The sequence below is a fragment of the Coregonus lavaretus genome (genome assembly GCF_964263955.1).
Source record: "Coregonus lavaretus genome assembly, chromosome: 23".
Classification (NCBI taxonomy): domain Eukaryota; kingdom Metazoa; phylum Chordata; class Actinopteri; order Salmoniformes; family Salmonidae; genus Coregonus; species Coregonus lavaretus.
In genome coordinates this window covers 12,304,420-12,327,005 of record NC_140010.1, presented here as the reverse complement: position 1 = coordinate 12,327,005, position 22,586 = coordinate 12,304,420, and the positions used below count along the sequence as shown (strand labels likewise).

At 46.8% G+C, this 22,586-nt stretch overlaps 1 pseudogene across 1 annotated transcript in view; it reads right to left on the bottom strand.

Moving 5' to 3' along the window:
* Window positions 1-22,586, bottom strand: part of LOC311150805 (disabled homolog 1-like) — a 49,836-nt pseudogene that overhangs the window by 10,885 nt on the left and 16,365 nt on the right. Inside the window, exons 2-4 of the transcript in view lie at window positions 4,067-4,206; window positions 2,620-2,718; window positions 261-392 (exon numbers count right to left, since the gene is read on the bottom strand). The product of the transcript in view is annotated as a disabled homolog 1-like (transcript). The remainder of the gene's footprint in view (window positions 1-260; window positions 393-2,619; window positions 2,719-4,066; window positions 4,207-22,586) is intronic.

Below are 22,586 nucleotides of genomic sequence, written 5' to 3'. Positions count from 1 at the left end.
GTTTTATTGCATATTTATTGCATATTTCTGGTGGTTTTGACCCACAGATTTACAGATGGACTGGCAGGTCAACTCTTTTTGGCTATAGCATTTGCCAGAATTGCTCTATGGTCAGTCTGTCCCTGTTCATATTGTATTCTAAAAGTGTTGACTTGGGTTGTAATGTTATTCCTGACTAATACCAATATACACCTCATTCCTGGTACTTGAGTTGAGTCCCTACAACCAGGGTAGGTTATGATCTCAGGTACGGTACTCACCGACTGGCCAGACTTGATGGCCACGAACCTGTGGTGTCCCTCCTTCCCACAGACGTAGCCGAAGGCCCGGTGGTCCCGGGTATCCTTGGCGATATAGGAGATCTCATGCACTGAGTGGTGATGCAGCAGAACCTGAAAACACACATGGAGGAGGTGACATAAGTTAGGGGTAGGAAGTAATATAGGAGATCTGAGAAACAGGAGGAAGTGACAGATCCGAAGCAGGAAATGAACCATACAAAATGGAGGGGTTTGGAGACTCATGTTGGATACTGTAGGGCCAAGGTCCTGATTTTATCATTTAGTTAGACCCTGAACTCCCGGCTCTATTCAATGCATTTCTATGAATTTCATGAATTCATGAAAGAATGCTTTGTTCCAAAATGAGGGAGTGAACTGGGAGTTCAGCGTAAGTAGGCTACAGCTACTTACTCATTCTAATACTATGGCAATATGGTGCTCCAGATACACCGCAGCAGGGAACGAAGGAAGGCAGATGGAAATGGGTTATTCTCTCTTTGTCTTACTGTTGACAGGGATAACTGCCACTTTTACCATTGTTCCCTTTCTTTCCTCATTTCCAGCTCTCACAGTTGGAATAGGAGACGCAGCACATTTACTGCATGAATAACAGCAGATCAGGATGTGTGTGTGTGTGTGTGTGTGTGTGCGTGTGTGTGTGTGTGCGTGCAGATCAGACACCACACACACAACCCATTTTCACTTATTTGGAAGATTTTTCTAACCTGGGGGGATGTTGTTCTTGTGTATTGTGCAATATGCCAAATATGCATTGTTAACAGAGCATGGTGCATCCACAGGGCAGCGCTGAACACCAAGGGCAAAAGTACAACTAACACTAACACATATATTCACGCATGTGCATGGAGACACACACACACACACACACACACACACACACACACACACACACACACACACACACACACACACACACACACACACACACACACACACACACACACACACACACACACACACACAGTAGTTGGGCTGTCACTCATCTACTCCCACCTGCTGCTCCACTAATATAATTGATAAGCTTTGAGCAATGGGGAGGAGCTACTAAGAAATTACCCAGGGCTTCTTCAGTGGGGTGTAATGATAAGAACATAGTAGAGAGAATTATATCGTACTAGAGCTAACACTGTTCTATAGTCTAGATGACAGTACATTGCTACATTACACATTTCTATCTGAACGTTCTGCAACGCTGCGTCCTGCTGAATAAGCCCCATATTTTACCATAATGATTGTTGGGGAAATGAAGTGCTGTTGGGGTAATCCGTTTATAAAATGAAAGAGCATTGGGGGAACGATGATTCTCAAACAAAATTACAGAAGACGCCAGCGGTGATGAGCGTCAGGGGGTAGGGCATACACACACACACACACACACACACACACCCACACACTATGGGGCTATGAGGGTTATTATATAGCTGTTGTTGATAAATGAAAGGGCTGGCGGCAATTGGCAGGTGGCGCCACTATCCAACCAAATAAAAAGGGAAGTCATCAAATATCAAACGATGAGGAGCGGGTCTATACAGTAACAATATTGAGTAATTAATGATATTTTTCCCCCTTTAATGACAGTTGAGGTGGAGCTATGGGGCAGTTAGGCTAGCAGTTAGCAGTGATGATGATTAGGGTTGGAACTGTGGGATAATTAGCCTAGTGGATAGCGGTGATGAGCAGAGAGCCTCAGGATGGTGAGTAGGGGGGGCTGGGAGGGCTGGGGGGAGGAGGAACCCCTCTATCATTCTGCAATGGAACAGCAGGCATCTGGGCCCTCAGGGGAGGAGGGGTGGGGGGGAATGAAATGGAGAGGGGAGGCAGATTGTCTCATAGCATGGAGGGGAGGAGGGGGATAACATCACATCCCTCACATACACACTGTCATTACAGTAGACAGGTCTTTATCATCAGACATTAGCCATCATACAGCACACTAGGCCAGGCCCATGTTAAGTCGAAGCAGTTTACTCATTCTAAATTCCAAATCAACCCCTTGCCCCTACTCCCAATAAGGATTGCATGGATGGAAGCAATATTGTGACATTGCCACCTAGCAAATTAGAAGGCTTAGTGAAACTATTACTATAATGCTTATACAGTATATATCCAATAGAGTGCCTAGACTTCTGTTGTATTCTGTTGTATTCCCTGTCATGTCAACTGCACCATATGCCAGGTAGGCACACAAGATGGCTGCCCTTCTTCTACATGACTGTGATTTAACTTGTATTAGCCTCTGCCCTTTGGATGTCCTAAAAGGTTCACCGCAGTTGGCCTGGCTGCGCAGCTGCACTGTGGAGCCTCATTACTCACTCACCCCTGATCTCTCGTCGTAAATCTTGATCCCTCCAAAGGAGATGGTGAGGAAGACTCTCTGCTTGTGCTCTCCTTTGGAACGCGCTGACGAAGCCATTCCCTGTAGGAGAGGAAGAGACACAGGGAGATGAAGGGAAATACGCTCAGTGTGAAAGACAGCAGCATGCCATCGACTCACAGCTCAGGTAAGTATGACAGGGTGGAGGAGGAGAGGGGGATAAGGGGAGGAGAGGGAAGGAAGAGGGTGACAGCTGTTATATAAGGTGCAATACGACAGAAGGCTCTTTAATATTGCTATTTTTGAACTTTCATTCTCTCAACAGAGTTTCTCTTTTTCACCACTGAGTCTTTTATTGTTCAGCTTTTAAGAGGCTGATTTCTTAAGTAGGCTGCAGCTGCCTGCACCTTGTGACACAAGCCGCCAAACTACCATGTAGCGAATTTAAGTTTCTCTGACTGAACGTATTCTGCTGACCAACCGTAGCCTAGCCTTCACCTCGCTGGAACACTTCTGTCACGTCCATGGAGCCTTTCAAGTAGATTTTCCCATGGATCTTAGCTCCTTTTTCTCTTTACAAAAACAATTAACATTTCCTGCATGTTTCTCAGACTCAAATGGAGGCACGACCCTCCCTCATTAACACAAGCCTGACATGTCTTTCATGTAAATAAGCTGTGTGAAAAGAGAAAAGAAGACAGAACCTCATCGTGAATGCTGAACACGTCTGACAACCCTGGAACCCCGGTCACGTTGAGGAGGGTTGAGCGAGCGACCTCGTACACTAACAGTACACTATATCGCCCCTCTCCCCTCCTTTCAACCTCAAGATCTGAGCCTCATCCATTAATACAGAAACTTGGAAACCATCAACCATCAAACTCCCTCTCGCCCTCTGTTTGTTCTCCAAAGTGGGAAACAAAGAGCTAGAGGAGAGAGAGGTGTCTATGGCTATCGTCAATTCGCAATCGGCTTCTCCATTTGGTGTATTAAGTCCTCAAGCTTAGAGAGGGAGCTCAGTAGAGACCGCTTCCCCTCTTCCATTTCATCCCTCTATCCCCCTCTTTTGCCTGTCTATATAATATCATGCCTTTATTAACCTGAAAACATTGACTGTAACTGGCAGTGACTGCTGGATATGGGAGTCGTAGGCAGGTCACAGCATGGATCTACAAAACTCCTGCTTGTTGTGTTATTGGACATGAGGAGCAACTACATCTGATATGAGAGGATCAGAGCAGGAGATGGCTTTGCCTGCTGGCTGTACGGTAATGCTACTATGGTTTAAGAGACATAATAAAACCATCCATATTCTCTCTTCTGTAGATGGATTTGTAACTACATCTGGCTCCTGCAAAGACGCATCAATAGAGATGGCTGAATTCACTTCTTCTTCTACACCTGAATACCACCGCCCTCTCCTCAGACACACACGCACACACACACACACCTTGAGTTTCATCATGGAGTCTTGGCACAGCTTGTCCCCGCGTGCCGCTGTCACCTCATCAGTCCCGATCAGCTTGGCCTTGTAGCGCACGCCATCACCACGGAAACGCTTAATCAGCCCCGTCTCACTGCGGTCCTGACCTGCAGAGGGAGAGAGAGAGACGGAGTGAGAGAGAGGGAGAGAAAGAGGGAGAGAGAGGAAGAGAGAGAGGGAGCGAGAGAGACGGAGTGAGAGAGAGGGAGAGAAAGAGGGAGAGAGAGGAAGAGAGAGAGGGAGAGAGAGGGGAAGAGAAAGAGGGAGAGAGAAAGAGAGAGCGAGAGAGAGGGAGAGAGGGAGAGAGCGAGAGGGAGAGAGAGAGAAAGAGGGAGAGAGAGAGAGAGAGAAAGAGAGAGGGAGAGAGAGAGAGAGAGAGAGAGAGAGAGAGAGAGAGAGAGAGAGAGAGAGGGAGAGAGAGAGGGAGAGAGAGAGAGAGGTTTAAGAAGTGTGTGCGCGTGCATGTGTGTGTGTGTAGGGAGGAAAGGGTACAGTAGGTGGGAAAATATATATTTATGGAATATTAATATGAAATGTCTGAGGAGAAAATTAGAGCATCATCCTTCATCACTGTCTCCCTGACGAAGGCTATGACTCCGAAACGCATCAGCGGCTTTTTAGAATCTGTTCTATTGAACAACACGCCATTGCAATAAAGGCATTTTAATATAATGAAGAGTGCCTTGACCCTCCTTGATTTCTGAGTCACTGCACACACCTCTCTGTTCCCATGGGCACTGTTGGCTGTTGACAAACAGCATGAAATGCTGCTATTGAGAGGAATCATCTCGGTCCAACGCATGCCCACAATCCCATAAGCCCCCCATGAGTGATGGATGGATGAGAAGATACAGTAGGAGGGAGGGAGGGAGGGAGGAAAGAGAGAGGCGGAGGGGGAGAGAGTTGGAAAGAGATGGAGAAAGAGTGGGAGAGATGGAGAGAGGGAGTGGGAGTGAGGTGTGGGACATGGAAGACAGATCTACAGGATTTTTTGGTATGTCTGGCCTCTTTCTCTGTCGGTATCTGTCATCGTCGTCCCCCAGTCCCCCAGACACCTAACCATCACCTTGACACTAACCTTTTTTTCATTTTCTCTTCCCCTCCGCTGTCCTCCTGGTTTTGATTATGTTGGCCCAAACCCTCCACTTGTCTGTGTCTGTGAGTAACCTGTCTCTACATAACCTGCAGATGGTTTGTTAGTGTGAAGCGACTGTCTGTTGCTGCTTACACACACACACATAGTGGTATTTCAAATCAAGGTCGAAGGCACCTTGGAGAGTTTAGCTGAGACTATTTCAGGCCCCGCTCTGCCTCACTATTCTCGGCCAAGAGACTATACCCTTCATCACATCAGTTTGCAGGGCATTTTAAACCGGCTGCATGGCTAAGCTCTGTGGAAGAGAAGCAGGACAGCCTTTAATATCCCTAACAAAAACCGTCAAGCTGCAAACTAAGACCATATTACACCAAATGAGTTTATTCCAACGCTGAAAACAGATGCCATCCACATACTACATCTTACAGAAATGTAATTTAAGTTTCACGCCTCGCTAAATATTTCAGTGAAATGTCTTGTCAGTGTTTCTATTACCCAGGAAAAAGAAACAGAAACAGGAAGGGGAAAAAAGGCCAAATTAAGTGGCCCTGCGAATGAAGACGGCTCAGTTGAAATGTGGAGAGCCTGTCGTCGTCTTGGCTATGCAAACTCGCTCACTAATTCATGAGGGCTCAACTCTCTAAAGGGGGGAGAGGGCTTGAAGATGCTAAAGTCATTAAACTATCCAAGTAAGTGAATACCAAATATGGGGTCTAATTCATGCTTGTTTCCTTGCTAGAGGAGAAGCCTAGATAATGAGGCTCATATACAGTGGGGAGAACAAGTATTTGATACACTGCCGATTTTGCAGGTTTTCCTACTTACAAAGCATGTAGAGGTCTGTAATTTTTATCATAGGTACACAACTGTGAGAGACGGAATCTAAAACAAAAATCCAGAAAATCACATTGTATGATTTTTAAGTAATTAATTTGCATTTTATTGCATGACATAAGTATTTGATACATCAGAAAAGCAGAACTTAATATTTGGTACAGAAACCTTTGTTTGCAATTACAGAGATCATACGTTTCCTGTAGGTCTTGACCAGGTTTGCACACACTGCAGCAGGGATTTTGGCCCACTCCTCCATACAGACCTTCTCCAGATCCTTCAGGTTTCGGGGCTGTCGCTGGGCAATACGGACTTTCAGCTCCCTCCAAAGATTTTCTATTGGGTTCAGGTCTGGAGTCTGGCTAGGCCACTCCAGGACCTTGAGATGCTTCTTACGTAGCCACTCCTTAGTTGCCCTGGCTGTGTGATCTGTGGATGCGGCCAAGATCTTGCGATACATGGCCGCATCCATCCTCCCCTCAATACGGTGCAGTCGTCCTGTCCCCTTTGCAGAAAAGCATCCCCAAAGAATGATGTTTTCACCTCCATGCTTCACGGTTGGGATGGTGTTCTTGCGGTTGTACTCATCCTTCTTCTTCCTCCAAACATGGCGAGTGGAGTTTAGACCAAAAAGCTCTATTTTTGTCTCATCAGACCACATGACCTTCTCCCATTCCTCCTCTGGATCATCCAGATGGTCATTGGCAAACTTCAGATGGGCCTGGACATGCGCTGGCTTGAGCAGGGGGACCTTGCGTGCGCTGCAGGATTTTAATCCATGACGGCGTAGTGTGTTACTAATGGTTTTCTTTGAGACTGTGGTCCCAGCTCTCTTCAGGTCATTGACCAGGTCCTGCCGTGTAGTTCTGGGCTGATCCCTCACCTTCCTCATGATCATTGATGCCCCATGAGGTGAGATCTTGCATGGAGCCCCAGACCGAGGGTGATTGACCGTCATCTTGAACTTCTTCCATTTTCTAATAATTGCGCCAACAGTTGTTGCCTTCTCACCAAGCTGCTTGCCTATTGTCCTGTAGCCCATCCCAGCCTTGTGCAGGTCTACAATTTTATCCCTGATGTCTTACACAGCTCTCTGGTCTTGGCCATTGTGGAGAGGTTGGAGTCTGTTTGATTGAGTGTGTGGACAGGTGTCTTTTATACAGGTAACGAGTTCAAACAGGTGCAGTTAATACAGGTAATGAGTGGAGAACAGGAGGGCTTCTTAAAGAAAAACTAACAGGTCTGTGAGAGCCATAATTCTTACTGGTTGGTAGGTGATCAAATACTTATGTCATGCAATAAAATGCAAATTAATTACTTAAAAATCATACAATGTGATTTTCTGGATTTTTGTTTTAGATTCCGTCTCTCACAGTTGAAGTGTACATATGATAAAAATTACAGACCTCTACATGCTTTGTAAGTAGGAAAACCTGCAAAATCGGCAGTGTATCAAATACTTGTTCTCCCCACTGTAGATGGGTTATCTGACAATGTCACAAAAACGATGTGAGGGCTTCCATGGGGCAGAAGTCAGCGCGTTATTGTGATTCTGGATGGCCAGATTGCTAGCAAGAATGACAAGAAACTGACCATGTGGGGAATCGTGTTTTGACTGATTTCATGTCAATGCTAATATGGCTAAGATTCACTAGCTAGCTAACCAACAATTGTAACAATGTATTTGAGAGACAACAAGTGCTCATTGTGCAAATTTATTTATGATTTCAATAAACATTGGAGACGAAATATAGCTTACATGTTGTCAACAATTTAAGCCAACCCTGTCTGTTCTGCCCCATAGTTGCGCACGTGTCGGTTTTGTTGCTAAACAACCAACCCGCCTATAGTCACTGAGCGTTGGAGATCAGACCTGCCTCATACAGTATCAGCTGACATGTTAGATAGAAACTACATTACACATCCATTTTGTGCTGTTCATTTGAAAGCTCATTCCTTTCCTAGTCATTCTCCACTATAGGTGTTGTTACTGTACCACATCACCATTAGAAATCTATCCACATTTCCCATACTGTGCGTCCATTTGAATGTATATTTTAATTTACTGCGTCATACACTTTTTTTGTATTTTTTATTTTAGGGGGTAGATCAGCTTTAATATTGCAGATAGATTGTAAGTTCCATCAATGTACAGTGGGGAAAAAAAGTATTTAGTCAGCCACCAATTGTGCAAGTTCTCCCACTTAAAAAGATGAGAGAGGCCTGTAATTTTCATCATAGGTACACGTCAACTATGACAGACAAAATGAGGAATAAAAATCCAGAAAATCACATTGTAGGAATTTATTTGCAAATTATGGTGGAAAATAAGTATTTGGTCAATAACAAAAGTTTCTCAATACTTTGTTATATACCCTTTGTTGGCAATGACACAGGTCAAACGTTTTCTGTAAGTCTTCACAAGGTTTTCACACACTGTTGCTGGTATTTTGGCCCATTCCTCCATGCAGATCTCCTCTAGAGCAGTGATGTTTTGGGGCTGTCGCTGGGCAACACGGACTTTCAACTCCCTCCAAAGATTTTCTATGGGGTTGAGATCTGGAGACTGGCTAGGCCACTCCAGGACCTTGAAATGCTTCTTACGAAGCCACTCCTTCGTTGCCCGGGCGGTGTGTTTGGGATCATTGTCATGCTGAAAGACCCAGCCACGTTTCATCTTCAATGCCCTTGCTGATTGAAGGAGGTTTTCACTCAAAATCTCACGATACATGGCCCCATTCATTCTTTCCTTTACACGGATCAGTCGTCCTGGTCCCTTTGCAGAAAAACAGCCCCAAAGCATGATGTTTCCACCCCCATGCTTCACAGTAGGTATGGTGTTCTTTGGATGCAACTCAGCATTCTTTGTCCTCCAAACACGACGAGTTGAGTTTTTACCAAAAAGTTCTATTTTGGTTTCATCTGACCATATGACATTCTCCCAATCCTCTTCTGGATCATCCAAATGCACTCTAGCAAACTTCAGACGGGCCTGGACATGTACTGGCTTAAGCAGGGAGACACGTCTGGCACTGCAGGATTTGAGTCCCTGGCGGCGTAGTGTGTTACTGATGGTAGGCTTTGTTACTTTGGTCCCAACTCTCTGCAGGTCATTCACTAGGTCCCCCCGTGTGGTTCTGGGATTTTTGCTCACCGTTCTTGTGATCATTTTGACCCCACGGAATGAGATCTTGCGTGGAGCCCCAGATCGAGGGAGATTATCAGTGGTCTTGTATGTCTTCCATTTCCTAATAATTGCTCCCACAGTTGATTTCTTCAAAACAAGCTGCTTACCTATTGCAGATTCAGTCTTCCCAGCCTGGTGCAGGTCTACAATTTTGTTTCTGGTGTCCTTTGACAGCTCTTTGGTCTTGGCCATAGTGGAGTTTGGAGTGTGACTGTTTGAGGTTGTGGACAGGTGTCTTTTATACTGATAACAAGTTCAAACAGGTGCCATTAATACAGGTAACGAGTGGAGGACAGAGGAGCCTCTTAAAGAAGAAGTTTCAGGTCTGTGAGAGCCAGAAATCTTGCTTGTTTGTAGGTGACCAAATACTTATTTTCCACCATAATTTGCAAATAAATTCATTAAAAATCCTACAATGTGATTTTCTGGATTTTTTTCCTCAATTTGTCTGTCATAGTTAACGTGTACCTATGATGAAAATTACAGGCCTCTCTCATCTTTTTAAGTGGGAGAACTTGCACAATTGGTGGCTGACTAAATACTTTTTTCCCCCACTGTAACTGTCTGCATTACTTCCAATCCCCCATATGGTTTTTTTTTCTCGCAAATATATATATATATATATATATATATATATATATATATACAGTGCTATGAAAAAGTATTTGCCCCCTTTCTAATTTTCTCTACTTTTGCATATTTGTGATACTGATGACATGGTTCCAGTAATGCCTGGCGAAAACCAAACTCTGCATTCCACAGTAAGAACATCATACCAAAGGTCAAGCATGGTGGTGGTGGTGTGATGGTTTGGGGATGCTTTGCTGCTTCAGGACCTGGACGACTTGCCTTAATAGAAGGAACCATGAATTCTGCTCTTTATCAGAGAATTCTACAGGAGAATGTCAGACCATCCGTCTGTGAGCTGAAGCTGAAGCGCAGCTGGGTCATACAGCAAGACAATGATCCAAAACACACAATCAAGTCTACATGAAAATTGCTAAAAAGCAACAAATTGGAAGTTTTGGAATGGCCTAGTCAAAGTCCAGACCTAATCCCAATTGAGATGTTGTGGCAGGACTTGAAACGAGCAGTTCATGCTTAAAAACCCACACGTCACTGAGTTAAAGCAGTTCTGCATGGAAGAGTGGGCCAAAATTCCTCCACAGCGACGTGAGAGACTGATCAACAACTACAGGAAGCATTTGGTTGGAGTCATTGCAGCTAAAGGTGGCACAACCAGTTATTGAGTGTAAGGGGGCAATTACTTTTTCAAACAGGGGGATTGGGTGTTGCATAACTTTGTTTATGAAATAAATGAAATAAATATGTAGTTGTTGTGTTATTTGTTCACTTATGTTCCCTTTATCTAATATTATGTTTTGGTTGAAGATCTGATAACATTCAGTATCACAAATATGCAAAAGTAGAGAAAATTATAAGGGGGGCAAATACTTTTTCATAGCACTGTATATATATATACACATACATACATACATACACATACATACATACATACATACATTCATACATACATACATACATACATACATACATACATACATACATACATACATACATACATACATACATACATATATACATACATATATACACATAAATATACATTTCCTTTTTTAAAATATATTTCCCTTTATTACTTTCCAACCCCACCACCCCTTCCCTAATTGGAGTAAACTAGTGAACAACAATGCTTAGGCCTCTACTTCCAGCTTTTACATACTATATACATTTTATGGACACAGTCAATTTTACAATAATTCTATTCTGTTTGTTTTTACTCCTGAACTTCCTCTACCCTCAACCTCTCCGATCATTTTCATGATGTCCATCCGGTTTGCTTCTATATGCCATATCTTTCTAACTGTGCTCTTTCACAAAAGCTCTTAACCTATAACATATATACTTATTATGGACACAGTATGCTTACATTATTAGTTATCTTGTTGTTATTAGTTGTTGTCAGTTGTTATTAGTCCCATCCTTCAACTCCATTCAACACCACCCATCATTCCCTAACACCATCCTGTCACGCCCTGACTCAGGGGACTCTTATATGTTGAGTCAGGGTGTGGGGTTCTATGTTGGGTTTTCTATGTTTCAGTCTAGGTGTTGTAGTTCTGTGTTTGGCCGGGTGTGATTCCCAATCAGAGACAGCTGTCGCTCGTTGTCTCTGATTGGGGATCATACTTAGGCAGCCTATTGGCACTCGTTAGTTGTGGGATCTTGTTCCGTGTATAGGTTTGTTGTGTGTTCAACCTTAGGACTTCACGTTTCGTTTATTTATTGTTTTGTCGTGTGTTTATCAGTTTAATAAACATGTACGCATTTCACGCTGCGCCTTGGTCTGACCCGTCCTTGAACGAACGTGACAGAAGATCCCACCAAACACGGACTAAGCAGCGTGCCCAGGAGGACCGAACACCCTGGACACAGGTGGGAAGATGTGGTCGTGGGAGGAGATATTTGGACCCTGGGCGAAGAAGGAAGTCCAGGCAGGAGAGGAGCAACAGCAACACAGAAGCCGGTCGAGGAAGAAGCCCGAGAAGCAGCCCCAATATTTTTTTGGGGGGGGGCTAAAGGGGTGGTCGGGGAGCAAGAGAGAAGAGCCCCGACCACTGCACCCGGTGGGTTTCCAGATTGAGTCCCTACAACCATGGGAAGAAGAGTGGGAACAGTATTAAACTGAGGAGTCGGAGGATGACGACGACGATGAGTTTCTTTTCCCTAACTCGTGGGGGCTCCCGGAGGAGTCCTTACTGGAGGAGGAGTGCTCACTGGAGGAGGAGTGCCGAGAGAGAGAGCAGGATCGGATCGGCAGAGTAAGAGAGGAGGCCACCATATTACGGGGGCTGATAGCTAGAATAGAGCAGGAGAGATCCATTCAAGAGGAGGCACTGCAGGAGGCTCGTAGGGAGAAGGAGGAAGTAGAGGCACGGAGAGAGGAGCTGGTTAGGCAGCATAAGGAGCGGGGGTTAATAAAGGAACCCAGGTATGCGGAAATACGCACTGTGTCACCAGTGCACCTTCCCAGTCCGGTCCGGCCCGTTCCTGCTCCTCGCACCAAGCCAGTGGTGTGTGTCGCCAGTCCGGCCCGGCCTGTTCCTGCTCCTCGCACCAGGCCAGTGGTGCGTGTTCCCAGTCCGGCCCGGCCTGTTCCTGCTCCTCGCACCAAGACAGTGGTGCGTGTTCCCAGTCCGGCCCGGCCTGTTCCTGCTCCTCGCACCAAGCCAGTGGTGCGTGTCGCCAGTCCGGCCCGGCCCGTTCCTGCTCCTCGCACCAAGCCAGTGGTGCGTGTTCCCAGTCCGGCCCGGCCTGTTCCTGCTCCTCGCACCAAGCCAGTGGTGTGTGTCGCCAGTCCGGCCCGGCCTTTCCTGCTCCTCGCACCAAGCCAGTATTGCGTGTCGCCAGTCCGGCCCGGCCCGTCCTGCTCCTCGCACCAAGCCAGTGGTGCGTGTTCCCAGTCCGGCCCGGTCTGTTCCTGCTCCTCGCACAAAGCCAGTGGTGCGTGTCACCAGTCCGGCCCGGCCCGTTCCTGCTCCTCGCACCAGACCAGTGGTGCATGTTCCCAGTCCGGTCCGGCCCGTTCCTGTTCCTCGCACAAAGCCAGTGGTGCGTGTCGCCAGTCCGGCCCGGCCCGTGCCTGCTCCTCGCACCAAGCCAGTGGTGCGTGTTCCCAGTCCGGCCCGGCCTGTTCCTGCTCCTCGCACCAAGCCAGTGGTGCGTGTCGCCAGTCCGGCCCGGCCTGTTCCTGCTCCTCGCACCAAGTCAGTGGTGCGTGTCGCTAGTCCGGCCAGGCCCGTTCCTGCTCCTCGCACCAAGCCAGTGGTGCGTGTTCCCAGTCCGGCCCGGCCTGTTCCTTCTCCTCGCACCAAGCCAGTGGTGCGTGTCGCCAGTCCGGCCCGGCATGTTCCTGCTCCTCGCACCAAGCCAGTGGTGCGTGTCGCCAGTCCGGCCCGGCCCGTTCCTGCTCCTCGCACCAAGCCAGTGGTGCGTGTGTCCAGTCCGGCATGGCCAGAGCAGTCCGCTCCACCGGTGCCTGATTCAGCTCCGGTCAGCTGCTCCACTCCGGAGCCAGAGTAGTCCACTCCGCCGGGGTCCAGTCCAGCTCCGGTCAGCGGCTCCACTCCAGAGCCAGAGCAGTCCGCTCCACCGGTGCCTGATCCAGCTCCGGTCAGCTGCTCCACTCCGGAGCCAGAGCAGTCCGCTCCACCGGTGCCTAGTCCAGCTCCGGTCAGCGGCTCCAGTCCGGAGACAGAGCAGTCCGCTCCACCGGTGCCCGGTCCAGCTCCGGTCAGCGGCTCCAGTCCAGACCCAGACGTCAGCCCCTCTCCAGGTTCGGGGTCTCCCACACCAGGGTCCAAACAGGGCTTGGAGTATCGTGGGAGGAAGGAGAGGGGAAGCAGCGTGCTGAGGTCCAGACCAGACCAGGGGCGCAACAGGGAGGCGGAGAGTATGTGGTCGTCACACCCGGAGCCGGATCCGCCTCCGAGGCGGAAAATACCCACCCGGCCCCTACCCTGTTATGTAAACCGCAAAGGTTGTGCGGTCGGAGTCCGCACTTTTGGGGGGGGGGGTACTGTCACGCCCTGACTCAGGGGACTCTTATATGTTGAGTCAGGGTGTGAATATTCTATGTTGGGTTTTCTATGTTTCAGTCTAGGTGTTGTATATCTATGTTTGGCAGGGTGTGATTCCCAATCAGAGACAGCTGTCGGCTACTTAGGCAGCCTATTGGCACTCGTTAGTTGTGGGATCTTGTTCCGTGTATAGGTTTGTTGTGTGTTCAACCTTAGGACTTCACGTTTCGTTTGTTTATTGTTTTGTCGTGTGTTTATCAGTTTAATAAACATGTACGCATTTCACGCTGCGCCTTGGTCTGACCCGTCCTTCAACGTCCGTGACACATCCATATTGGTTTTCTATTTGCCATATACTTTTCAACTGTACTGTGATGTTTTACAAAAGTTCTGAACCTTTCTATTCTCATTGTTTCTACAGATTGTAAATTGAAAATAAACATTTTTGCTAAAAGTATTATTATATTATTGATCGATTGACTATGACTTTTCAGATCACCCAGTAATGCTATCTGCAGGGCTAGCTCCAGGTAAATATTGCAATCCTTTAGCCATTCCTGGACCTGTGTCCAAAAACAAGCTACAAATGGACAGTACCAAAACAAATGATCTAATGATTCTGTCTCTTCGCAGCAAAATCTGCAGAGCTGGGAAGATTGTATCCCCCATATAAATAACATTATATTGGTAGCAAGAATTTTATATAATAATTTTAATTGAAAAATTCTAAGTTTTGAATCCGGCGTCGTTTTGAGTATCAGCTCATAAACACTATGCCATGGGATCGGTACGTCAAAAATCTCTTCCCAACTATTTTGCAATCTAATGGGACGGCTGTCAATCCTTTGGTCCTTAAATGAAACTGGTATACTTTGTTATTTATCACAGTTTTCTTTAACCAATTATGTTCTTTAATGCAAGGCCGACAGACAAGTTCCTTACATTTTCCCCCTTCCACTTTCGTCTTCCATTTTTGCGGTAATGCTGCAATTATTTAGTTGTAATTTTGGGTAGAGCAGACATTTCCATATGTTTTTGTTAGGTGCATGTGCGACATAACTCCACCAGTCCTACCGATGATATAATTGTACTGCATCATTCACTTAACATACTATGTACTGCATCATACACTTAACATAATATGTACTGCATCATACACTTAACATACTATGTACTGCATCATATACCGCACCATACACTATATCATACAGTACAGTGCATTAAGAAAGTATTCATACCCCTTGACTTATTCCACATTTTGTTGTTACAGCTTGAATTCATTTTTTTTTTAAATATATTTTATTTTCTCACCCATCTACACACAATACCCCATAATGACAAAGTGAAAACATGTTTTTAGACATTTTTGCAAATGTATTTAAAATGAAATACAGAAATATCTTTTTGCAGAAGTATTCACACCCCTTTGCTATGACACTCCAAATTGAGCTCAGGTGCACCCAATTTCCTTTGATCATCCTTGAAATGTCACTACAACTTGATTACAGTCCACCTGTGGCCAATTCAATGGTTTGAACATGATTTAGAAAGAAACACACCTGTCTACATAAGGTCCCACAGCTCACAGTGAATGTCAGAGCAGAAACTATACCATGAAGTCTAAGGAACTGTCTGTAGATCTCTGAGATAGAATTGTGATGAGGCATACAGTGCATTCGGAAAGTATTTAGACCCCTTGAATTTTTCCACATTTTGTTACGTTACAGCCTTATTTTAAAATGGATTCAATTGTTTTTTATCCTCATCAATCTACATACAATACTACATAATGTCAAAGCAAAAACAGGTTTTTACACATTTTTGCAAATGTATAAAAAATAAAAAACTGAAATATCACATTTATATACAGTGAGGGAAAAAAGTATTTGATACCCTGCTGATTTTGTACGTTTGCCCATTGACAAAGACATGATCAGTCTATAATTTTAATGGTAGGTTTATTTGAACAGTGAGAGACAGAATAACAACAAAAAAATCCAGAAAAACGCATATCAAAAATATTATAAATTGATTTGCATTTTAATGAGGGAAATAAGTATTTGACCCCTCTGCAAAACATGACTTAGTACTTGGTGGTAAAACCCTTGTTGGCAATCACAGAGGTCAGACGTTTCTTGTAGTTGGCCACCAGGTTTGCACACATCTCAGGAGGGATTTTGTTCCACTCCTCTTTGCAGATCTTCTCCAAGTCATTAAGGTTTCGAGGCTGATGTTTGGCAACTCGAACCTTCAGCTCCCTCCACAGATTTTCTATGGGATTAAGGTCTGGAGTCTGGCTAGGCCACTCCAGGACCTTAATGTGCTTCTTCTTGAGCCACTCCTTTGTTGACTTGGCCGTGTGTTTTGGGTTATTGTCATGCTGGAATACCCATCCACGACCCATTTTCAATGCCATGGCTGAGGGAAGGAGGTTCTCACCCAAGATTTGTTGGTACATGGCCCCGTCCATCGTCCCTTTGATGCAGTGAAGTTGTCCTGTCCCCTTAGCAGAAAAACACCCCAAAAGCATAATGTTTCCACCTCCATGTTTGACGGTGGGGATGGTGTTCTTGGGGTCATAGGCAGCATTCCTCCTCCTCCAAACACGGCGAGTTGAGTTGATGCCAAAGAGCTCGATTTTGATCTCATCTGACCACAACACTTTCACCCAGTTCTCCTCTGAATCATTCAGATGTTCATTGGCAAACTTCAGACGGCCCTGTATATGTGCTTTCTTGAGCAGGGGGACCTTGCGGGCGCTGCAGGATTTCAGTCCTTCACGGCGTAGTGTGTTACCAATTGTTTTCTTGGTGACTATGGTCCCAGCTGCCTTGAGATCATTGACAAGATCCTCCAGTGTAGTTCTGGGCTGATTCCTCACCGTTCTCATGATCATTGCAACTCCATGAGGTGAGATCTTGCATGGAGCCCCAGGCCGAGGGAGATTAACAGTTATTTTGTGTTTCTTCCATTTGCGAATAATCGCACCAACTGTTGTCACCTTCTCACCAAGCTACTTGGCGATGGTCTTGTAGCCCATTCCAGCCTTGTGTAGGTCTACAATCTTGTCCCTGACATCCTTGGAAAGCTCTTTGTGTCACGATCGTCGAAAGGAGTAGACCAATGCGCAGCGTGGAATGCGAACATACTTTATTATATTCAACACACGAACAAAAACAACAAAACGATACGTGAAGTCCTTGGTAACAAACACAAACCATACACGGAACAAGATCCCACAATACACTGTGCCAAACAGGCTGCCTAAGTATGGTTCCCAATCAGAGACAACAAGCAACAGCTGATTCTCGTTGCCTCTGATTGAGAACCACCCCGGCCAACATAGATACACATGAACTAGAAACTGAAACAAAGAACACAAAACATAGACTCTACACACCCTGGCTCAACATAAAAGAGTCCCTAGAGCCAGGGCGTGACAGTACCCCCCCCCCCCCCCCCAAAGGCGCGGACTGCGACCGCGCCAAACATAAACCGAACAGGGGCGGGCTGGGTGGGCATTCCTCCTCGGAGGCGGATCCGGCTCCGGGCGTGACCACCACCCTCTAATAACCCCCCCGTAGTGCCCCTGGTCTGGTCTGGCCCCGCTGGCTGGAGCTGGACTGGACATCGGTGGAGCGGATTGCTTAGGCTCCGGTGTGGAGCAGCTGACCGGTACCTGACCAGGCACCGGTGAAACGGGCACGGGCTGAGCCGGACTGACGATGCGCACCACAGGCTTGGTGCGGGGAGCAGGAATGGGCCGGACCGGGCTGACGACGCGCACCCCTGGCTTGGTGCGGGGAGCAGGAACGGGCCGGGCCGGGCTGGCGACGCGCACCATAGGCTTGGTTCGGGGAGCAGGAACAGGCCGGGCCGGGCTGGCGACGCGCACCATTGGCTTGGTGTGGGGAGCAGGAACAGGCCGGGCTGGCGACGCGCACCATTGGCTTGGTGCGAGGGGCAGGAACAGGCCGGGCCGGGCTGGCGACGCGCACCATTGGCTTGGTGCGAGGGGCAGGAACAGGCCGTGCCGGGCTGGCGACGCGCACCATTGGCTTGGTGCGAGGGGCAGGAACAGGCCGGGCCGGGCTGGCGACGCGCACCATTGGCTTGGTGCGAGGGGCAGGAACAGGCCGGACCGAGCTGGCGACGCGCATCATAGGCTTGGTGCGAGGGACAGGAACAGGCCGGACCGCACTGGGAACACACACCACTGGCCTTATACGGGGATCAGGAACGGGCCGGACCGGACTGACAACACACTTCAGTACCTCTCGCCGTGCCTCTACACTTTCCCTCCCTCTAATCACCAATGGCTCCCGTAACCCGGTGGCCTTCTCTCCTCGTCCACAAACTCGCCCCTTATCTGCCTCCAGCAGCCCCGTCGTCCATGCCATGTGCCCCCCCCCCCTAAAAATGTCTTGGGGTTGCCTCTCGCCTGTCCGACGACGACACTGTTGGCGCCGTACCTCCTCTCTCGCCAAGGCTTTAACCTTTGCCCATGGTCCTCTGCCCTCGAACATGTCCTCCCAGGACCACCATTTGCCCACCTGGGCCATCGCCAACTTCTCCATCTCCTTACCCGGCGTTAGCTCCGAAACACGCTGCTTGGTCCAGTCAAGGTGGGATCTTCTGTCACGATCGTCGAAAGGAGTAGACCAATGCGCAGCGTGGAATGCGAACATACTTTATTATATTCACCACACGAACAAAAACAACAAAACGATACGTGAAGTCCTTGGTAACAAACACAAACCATACATGGAACAAGATCCCACAATACACTGTGCCAAACAGGCTGCCTAAGTATGGTTCCCAATCAGAGACAACAAGCAACAGCTGATTCTCGTTGCCTCTGATTGAGAACCACCCCGGCCAACATAGATACACATGAACTAGAAACTGAAACAAAGAACACAAAACATAGACTCTACACACCCTGGCTCAACATAAAAGAGTCCCTAGAGCCAGGGCGTGACACTTTGGTCTTGGCCATGGTGGAGAGTTTGGAATCTGATTCATTGATTGCTTCTGTGGACATTTGTCTTTTATACAGGTAACAAGCTGAGATTAGGAGCACTCCCTTTGAGAGTGTGCTCCTAAGCTCAGCTCGTTACCTGTATAAAAGACACCTGGGAGCCAGAAATCTTTCTGATTGAGAGGGGGTCAAATACTTATTTCCCTCATTAAAATGCAAATGAATTTATAACATTTTTGACATGCGTTTTTCTGGATTTTTTGTTGTTATTCTGTCTCTCACTGTTCAAATAAACCTACCATTAAAATGATAGACTGATCATTTCTTTGTCAGTGGGCAAACGTACAAAATCAGCAGGGGATCAAATACTTTTTTCCCTCACTGTAAGTATTCAGACTCTTCACTCAGTACACCTTTGGCAACGATTACAGACTCGATTCTTCTTGGGTATGACGCAACTAGCTTGGCACACCTGTATTTGGGGAGTTTCTCCTATTCTTCTCTGCAGATCTTCTCAAGATCTGTCAGGTTGGATGAGGAGTGTCGCTGCACAGCTATTTTCAGGTCTCCCCAGAGATGTTCGATCAGGTTCAAGTCCGAGCTCGGCTGGGCCACTCAAGGATTTAGAGACTTGTCCCGAAGCCACTCCTGCATTGTCTTGGCTGTGTGCTTAGGGTCGTTGTGCTGTTGGAAGGTAAACCTTTGCCCCAGTCTGAGGTCCTGAGCACTCTGGAGAAGGTCTGTACTTTGCTCCGTTCATCTTTCCCTCGATCCTGACTAGTCTCCCAGTCCCTGCCGCTGAAAAACATCCCCACAGCATGATGTTGCCACCACGCTTCACTGTAGGGATGGTGCCAGGTTTCCTCCAGACGTGACGCTTGGCATTCAGGCCAAAGTGTTCAATCTTGGTTTCATCAGACCAGAGAATCTTGTTTCTCATGGTCTGAGAGTCCTTTAAGTGCCTTTTGGCAAACTCCAAGCGGGCTGTCGTGTGCCTTTTACTGAGGAGTGGCTTCCGTCTGGCCATTCTACCATAAAGGCCTGATTGGTGGAGTGCTGCAGAGATGGTTGTCCTTCTGGAAGGTTCTCCCATCTCCACAGAGGAACTCTGGAGCTCTGTCAGAGTGACCATCCGGTTCTTGGTCACCTCCCTGACCAAGGGCCTTCTCCCCCGATTGCTCAGTTTGGCCGGGTGGCCAGCTCTAGGATTCCAAACTTCTTCCATTTAAGAATGATGAAAGCCACTGTGTTCTTGGGGACCTTCAATGCTGCAGAATATTTTTGGTACCCTTCCCCAGATCTGCTCCTCGACACAATCCTGTCTCGGAGCTCTACGGACAATTCCTTTGACGTCATGGCTTGGTTTTTTTTCTGACATGCACTGTCAACTGTGGGACCTTATATAGACAGGTGTGTGCCTTTCCAAATCATGTCCAATCTATTGAATTTACCACATGTGGACTCCAATCAAGTTGTAGAAACATCTCAAGGATGATCAATGAAAACAGGATGCACCTGAGCTCAATTTTGAGTCTATATCAAAGGGTCTGAATACTTAGGTAAATAAGCTATTTCTGTTTTTGTTTTTGTTTTCATAAATTTGTTTTCGCTATGTCATTATGGGGTATTGTGTGTAGACTGATGAGGATTTATTTTATTTAATCAATTTTAGAATAAGGCTGTAACGTAACAAAATGTGAAAAAAGGGAAGGGGTCTCAATACTTTCCGAATGCACTGTAAATGAGATATTTCTCTATTGAATTTTCTATAAATTAGCAACAATTTCTAAAGACTTTCTTTCACTTTGTCATTATCGGGTATTGTGTGTGGATGGGTGAGAAAACAAATTAATGTTATTCATTTTGAATTCAGACTGTAACACAACAAGATGTGGAATAAGTCAAGGGCTATGAATCCTTTCTAAAAGGCACTGTATATCATCTTTTATCAAGTCTTACCAAAATATATTGTACTACTATAGGACTGTCTCATCCAGTGCTTCCCTCTGAGTCCCCTAAGCAGATTGGTGCTTTACATTGTACTGTATGCCAACTGTGTAATCACACTTGAGGAGAGATTTTGTGGATTTATGCAAAGAGCCACAAAAACCCCAAGCAGCCCTCCCTGCATAGGAAATGCAAGTGTTGCTACAGCGTCTAGATACAGAGTCTAGATACAACATGATAATCTCTGCAGTATACGCCCAGGGTTCACATCACGGTGAGTGCACTACATTGTAGCTGGATTTGGGAACCAACCGATTTGGGATGTTGTTTAAATGATGTTTCCAGGAAGAAGATAAATATGACACACACTCTTGTCCCCTAGAAGAATCACTGCTCTTTTTGTACTACAGCGTGGGTGTAGTAGTGTAGTAGTGTATGGGTGTAGTAGAGTGTGGGTGTAGTAGAGCGTGGGTGTAGTAGAGTGTGGGTGTAGTAGTGTATGGGTGTAGTAGAGCGTGGGTGTAGTAGAGTGTGGGTGTGGTAGAGTGTGGGTGTAGTAGTGTATGTGTGTAGTAGAGTGTGGGTGTAGTAGAGCGTGGGTGTAGTAGAGCATGGGTGTAGAAGAGTGTGGGTGTAGTAGAGTGTGGGTGTAGTAGAGTGTGGGTGTAGTAGTGTAGTAGTGTTAGGGTGTAGTAGAGCGTGGGTGTAGTAGTGTAGTAGTGTATGGGTGTAGTAGAGTGTGGGTGTAGTAGAGCGTGGGTGTAGTAGAGCGTGGGTGTAGTAGAGCATGGGTGTAGAAGAGTGTGGGTGTAGTATAGTGTGGGTGTAGTAGAGTGTGGGTGTAGTAGTGTAGTAGTGTTAGGGTGTAGTAGAGCGTGGGTGTAGTAGTGTAGTAGTGTATGGGTGTAGTAGAGTGTGGGTGTAGTAGAGCGTGGGTGTAGTAGAGTGTGGGTGTAGTAGTGTATGGGTGTAGTAGAGCGTGGGTGTAGTAGAGTGTGGGTGTAGTAGAGTGTGGGTGTAGTAGTGTATGGGTGTAGTAGAGTGTGGGTGTAGTAGAGCATGGGTGTAGTAGAGCGTGGGTGTAGAAGAGTGTGGGTGTAGTAGAGTGTGGGTGTAGTAGAGTGTGAGTGTAGTAGTGTAGTAGTGTATGGGTGTAGTAGAGCATGGGTGTAGTAGTAGAAGAGTGTGGGTGTAGTAGAGTGTGGGTGTAGTAGAGTGTGGGTGTAGTAGTGTAGTAGTGTTAGGGTGTAGTAGAGCGTGGGTGTAGTAGTGTAGTAGTGTATGGGTGTAGTAGAGTGTGGGTGTAGTAGAGCGTGGGTGTAGTAGAGCGTGGGTGTAGTAGAGCATGGGTGTAGAAGAGTGTGGGTGTAGTATAGTGTGGGTGTAGTAGAGTGTGGGTGTAGTAGTGTAGTAGTGTTAGGGTGTAGTAGAGCGTGGGTGTAGTAGTGTAGTAGTGTATGGGTGTAGTAGAGTGTGGGTGTAGTAGAGCGTGGGTGTAGTAGAGTGTGGGTGTAGTAGTGTATGGGTGTAGTAGAGCGTGGGTGTAGTAGAGTGTGGGTGTAGTAGAGTGTGGGTGTAGTAGTGTATGGGTGTAGTAGAGTGTGGGTGTAGTAGAGCATGGGTGTAGTAGAGCGTGGGTGTAGAAGAGTGTGGGTGTAGTAGAGTGTGGGTGTAGTAGAGTGTGGGTGTAGTAGAGTGTGAGTGTAGTAGTGTAGTAGTGTATGGGTGTAGTAGAGCATGGGTGTAGTAGTATAGTAGAGTATGGGTGTAGTAGTGTAGTAGAGTGTGGGTGTAGTAGTGTAGTAGAGTGTGGGTGTAGTAGTGTAGTAGAGTGTGGGTGT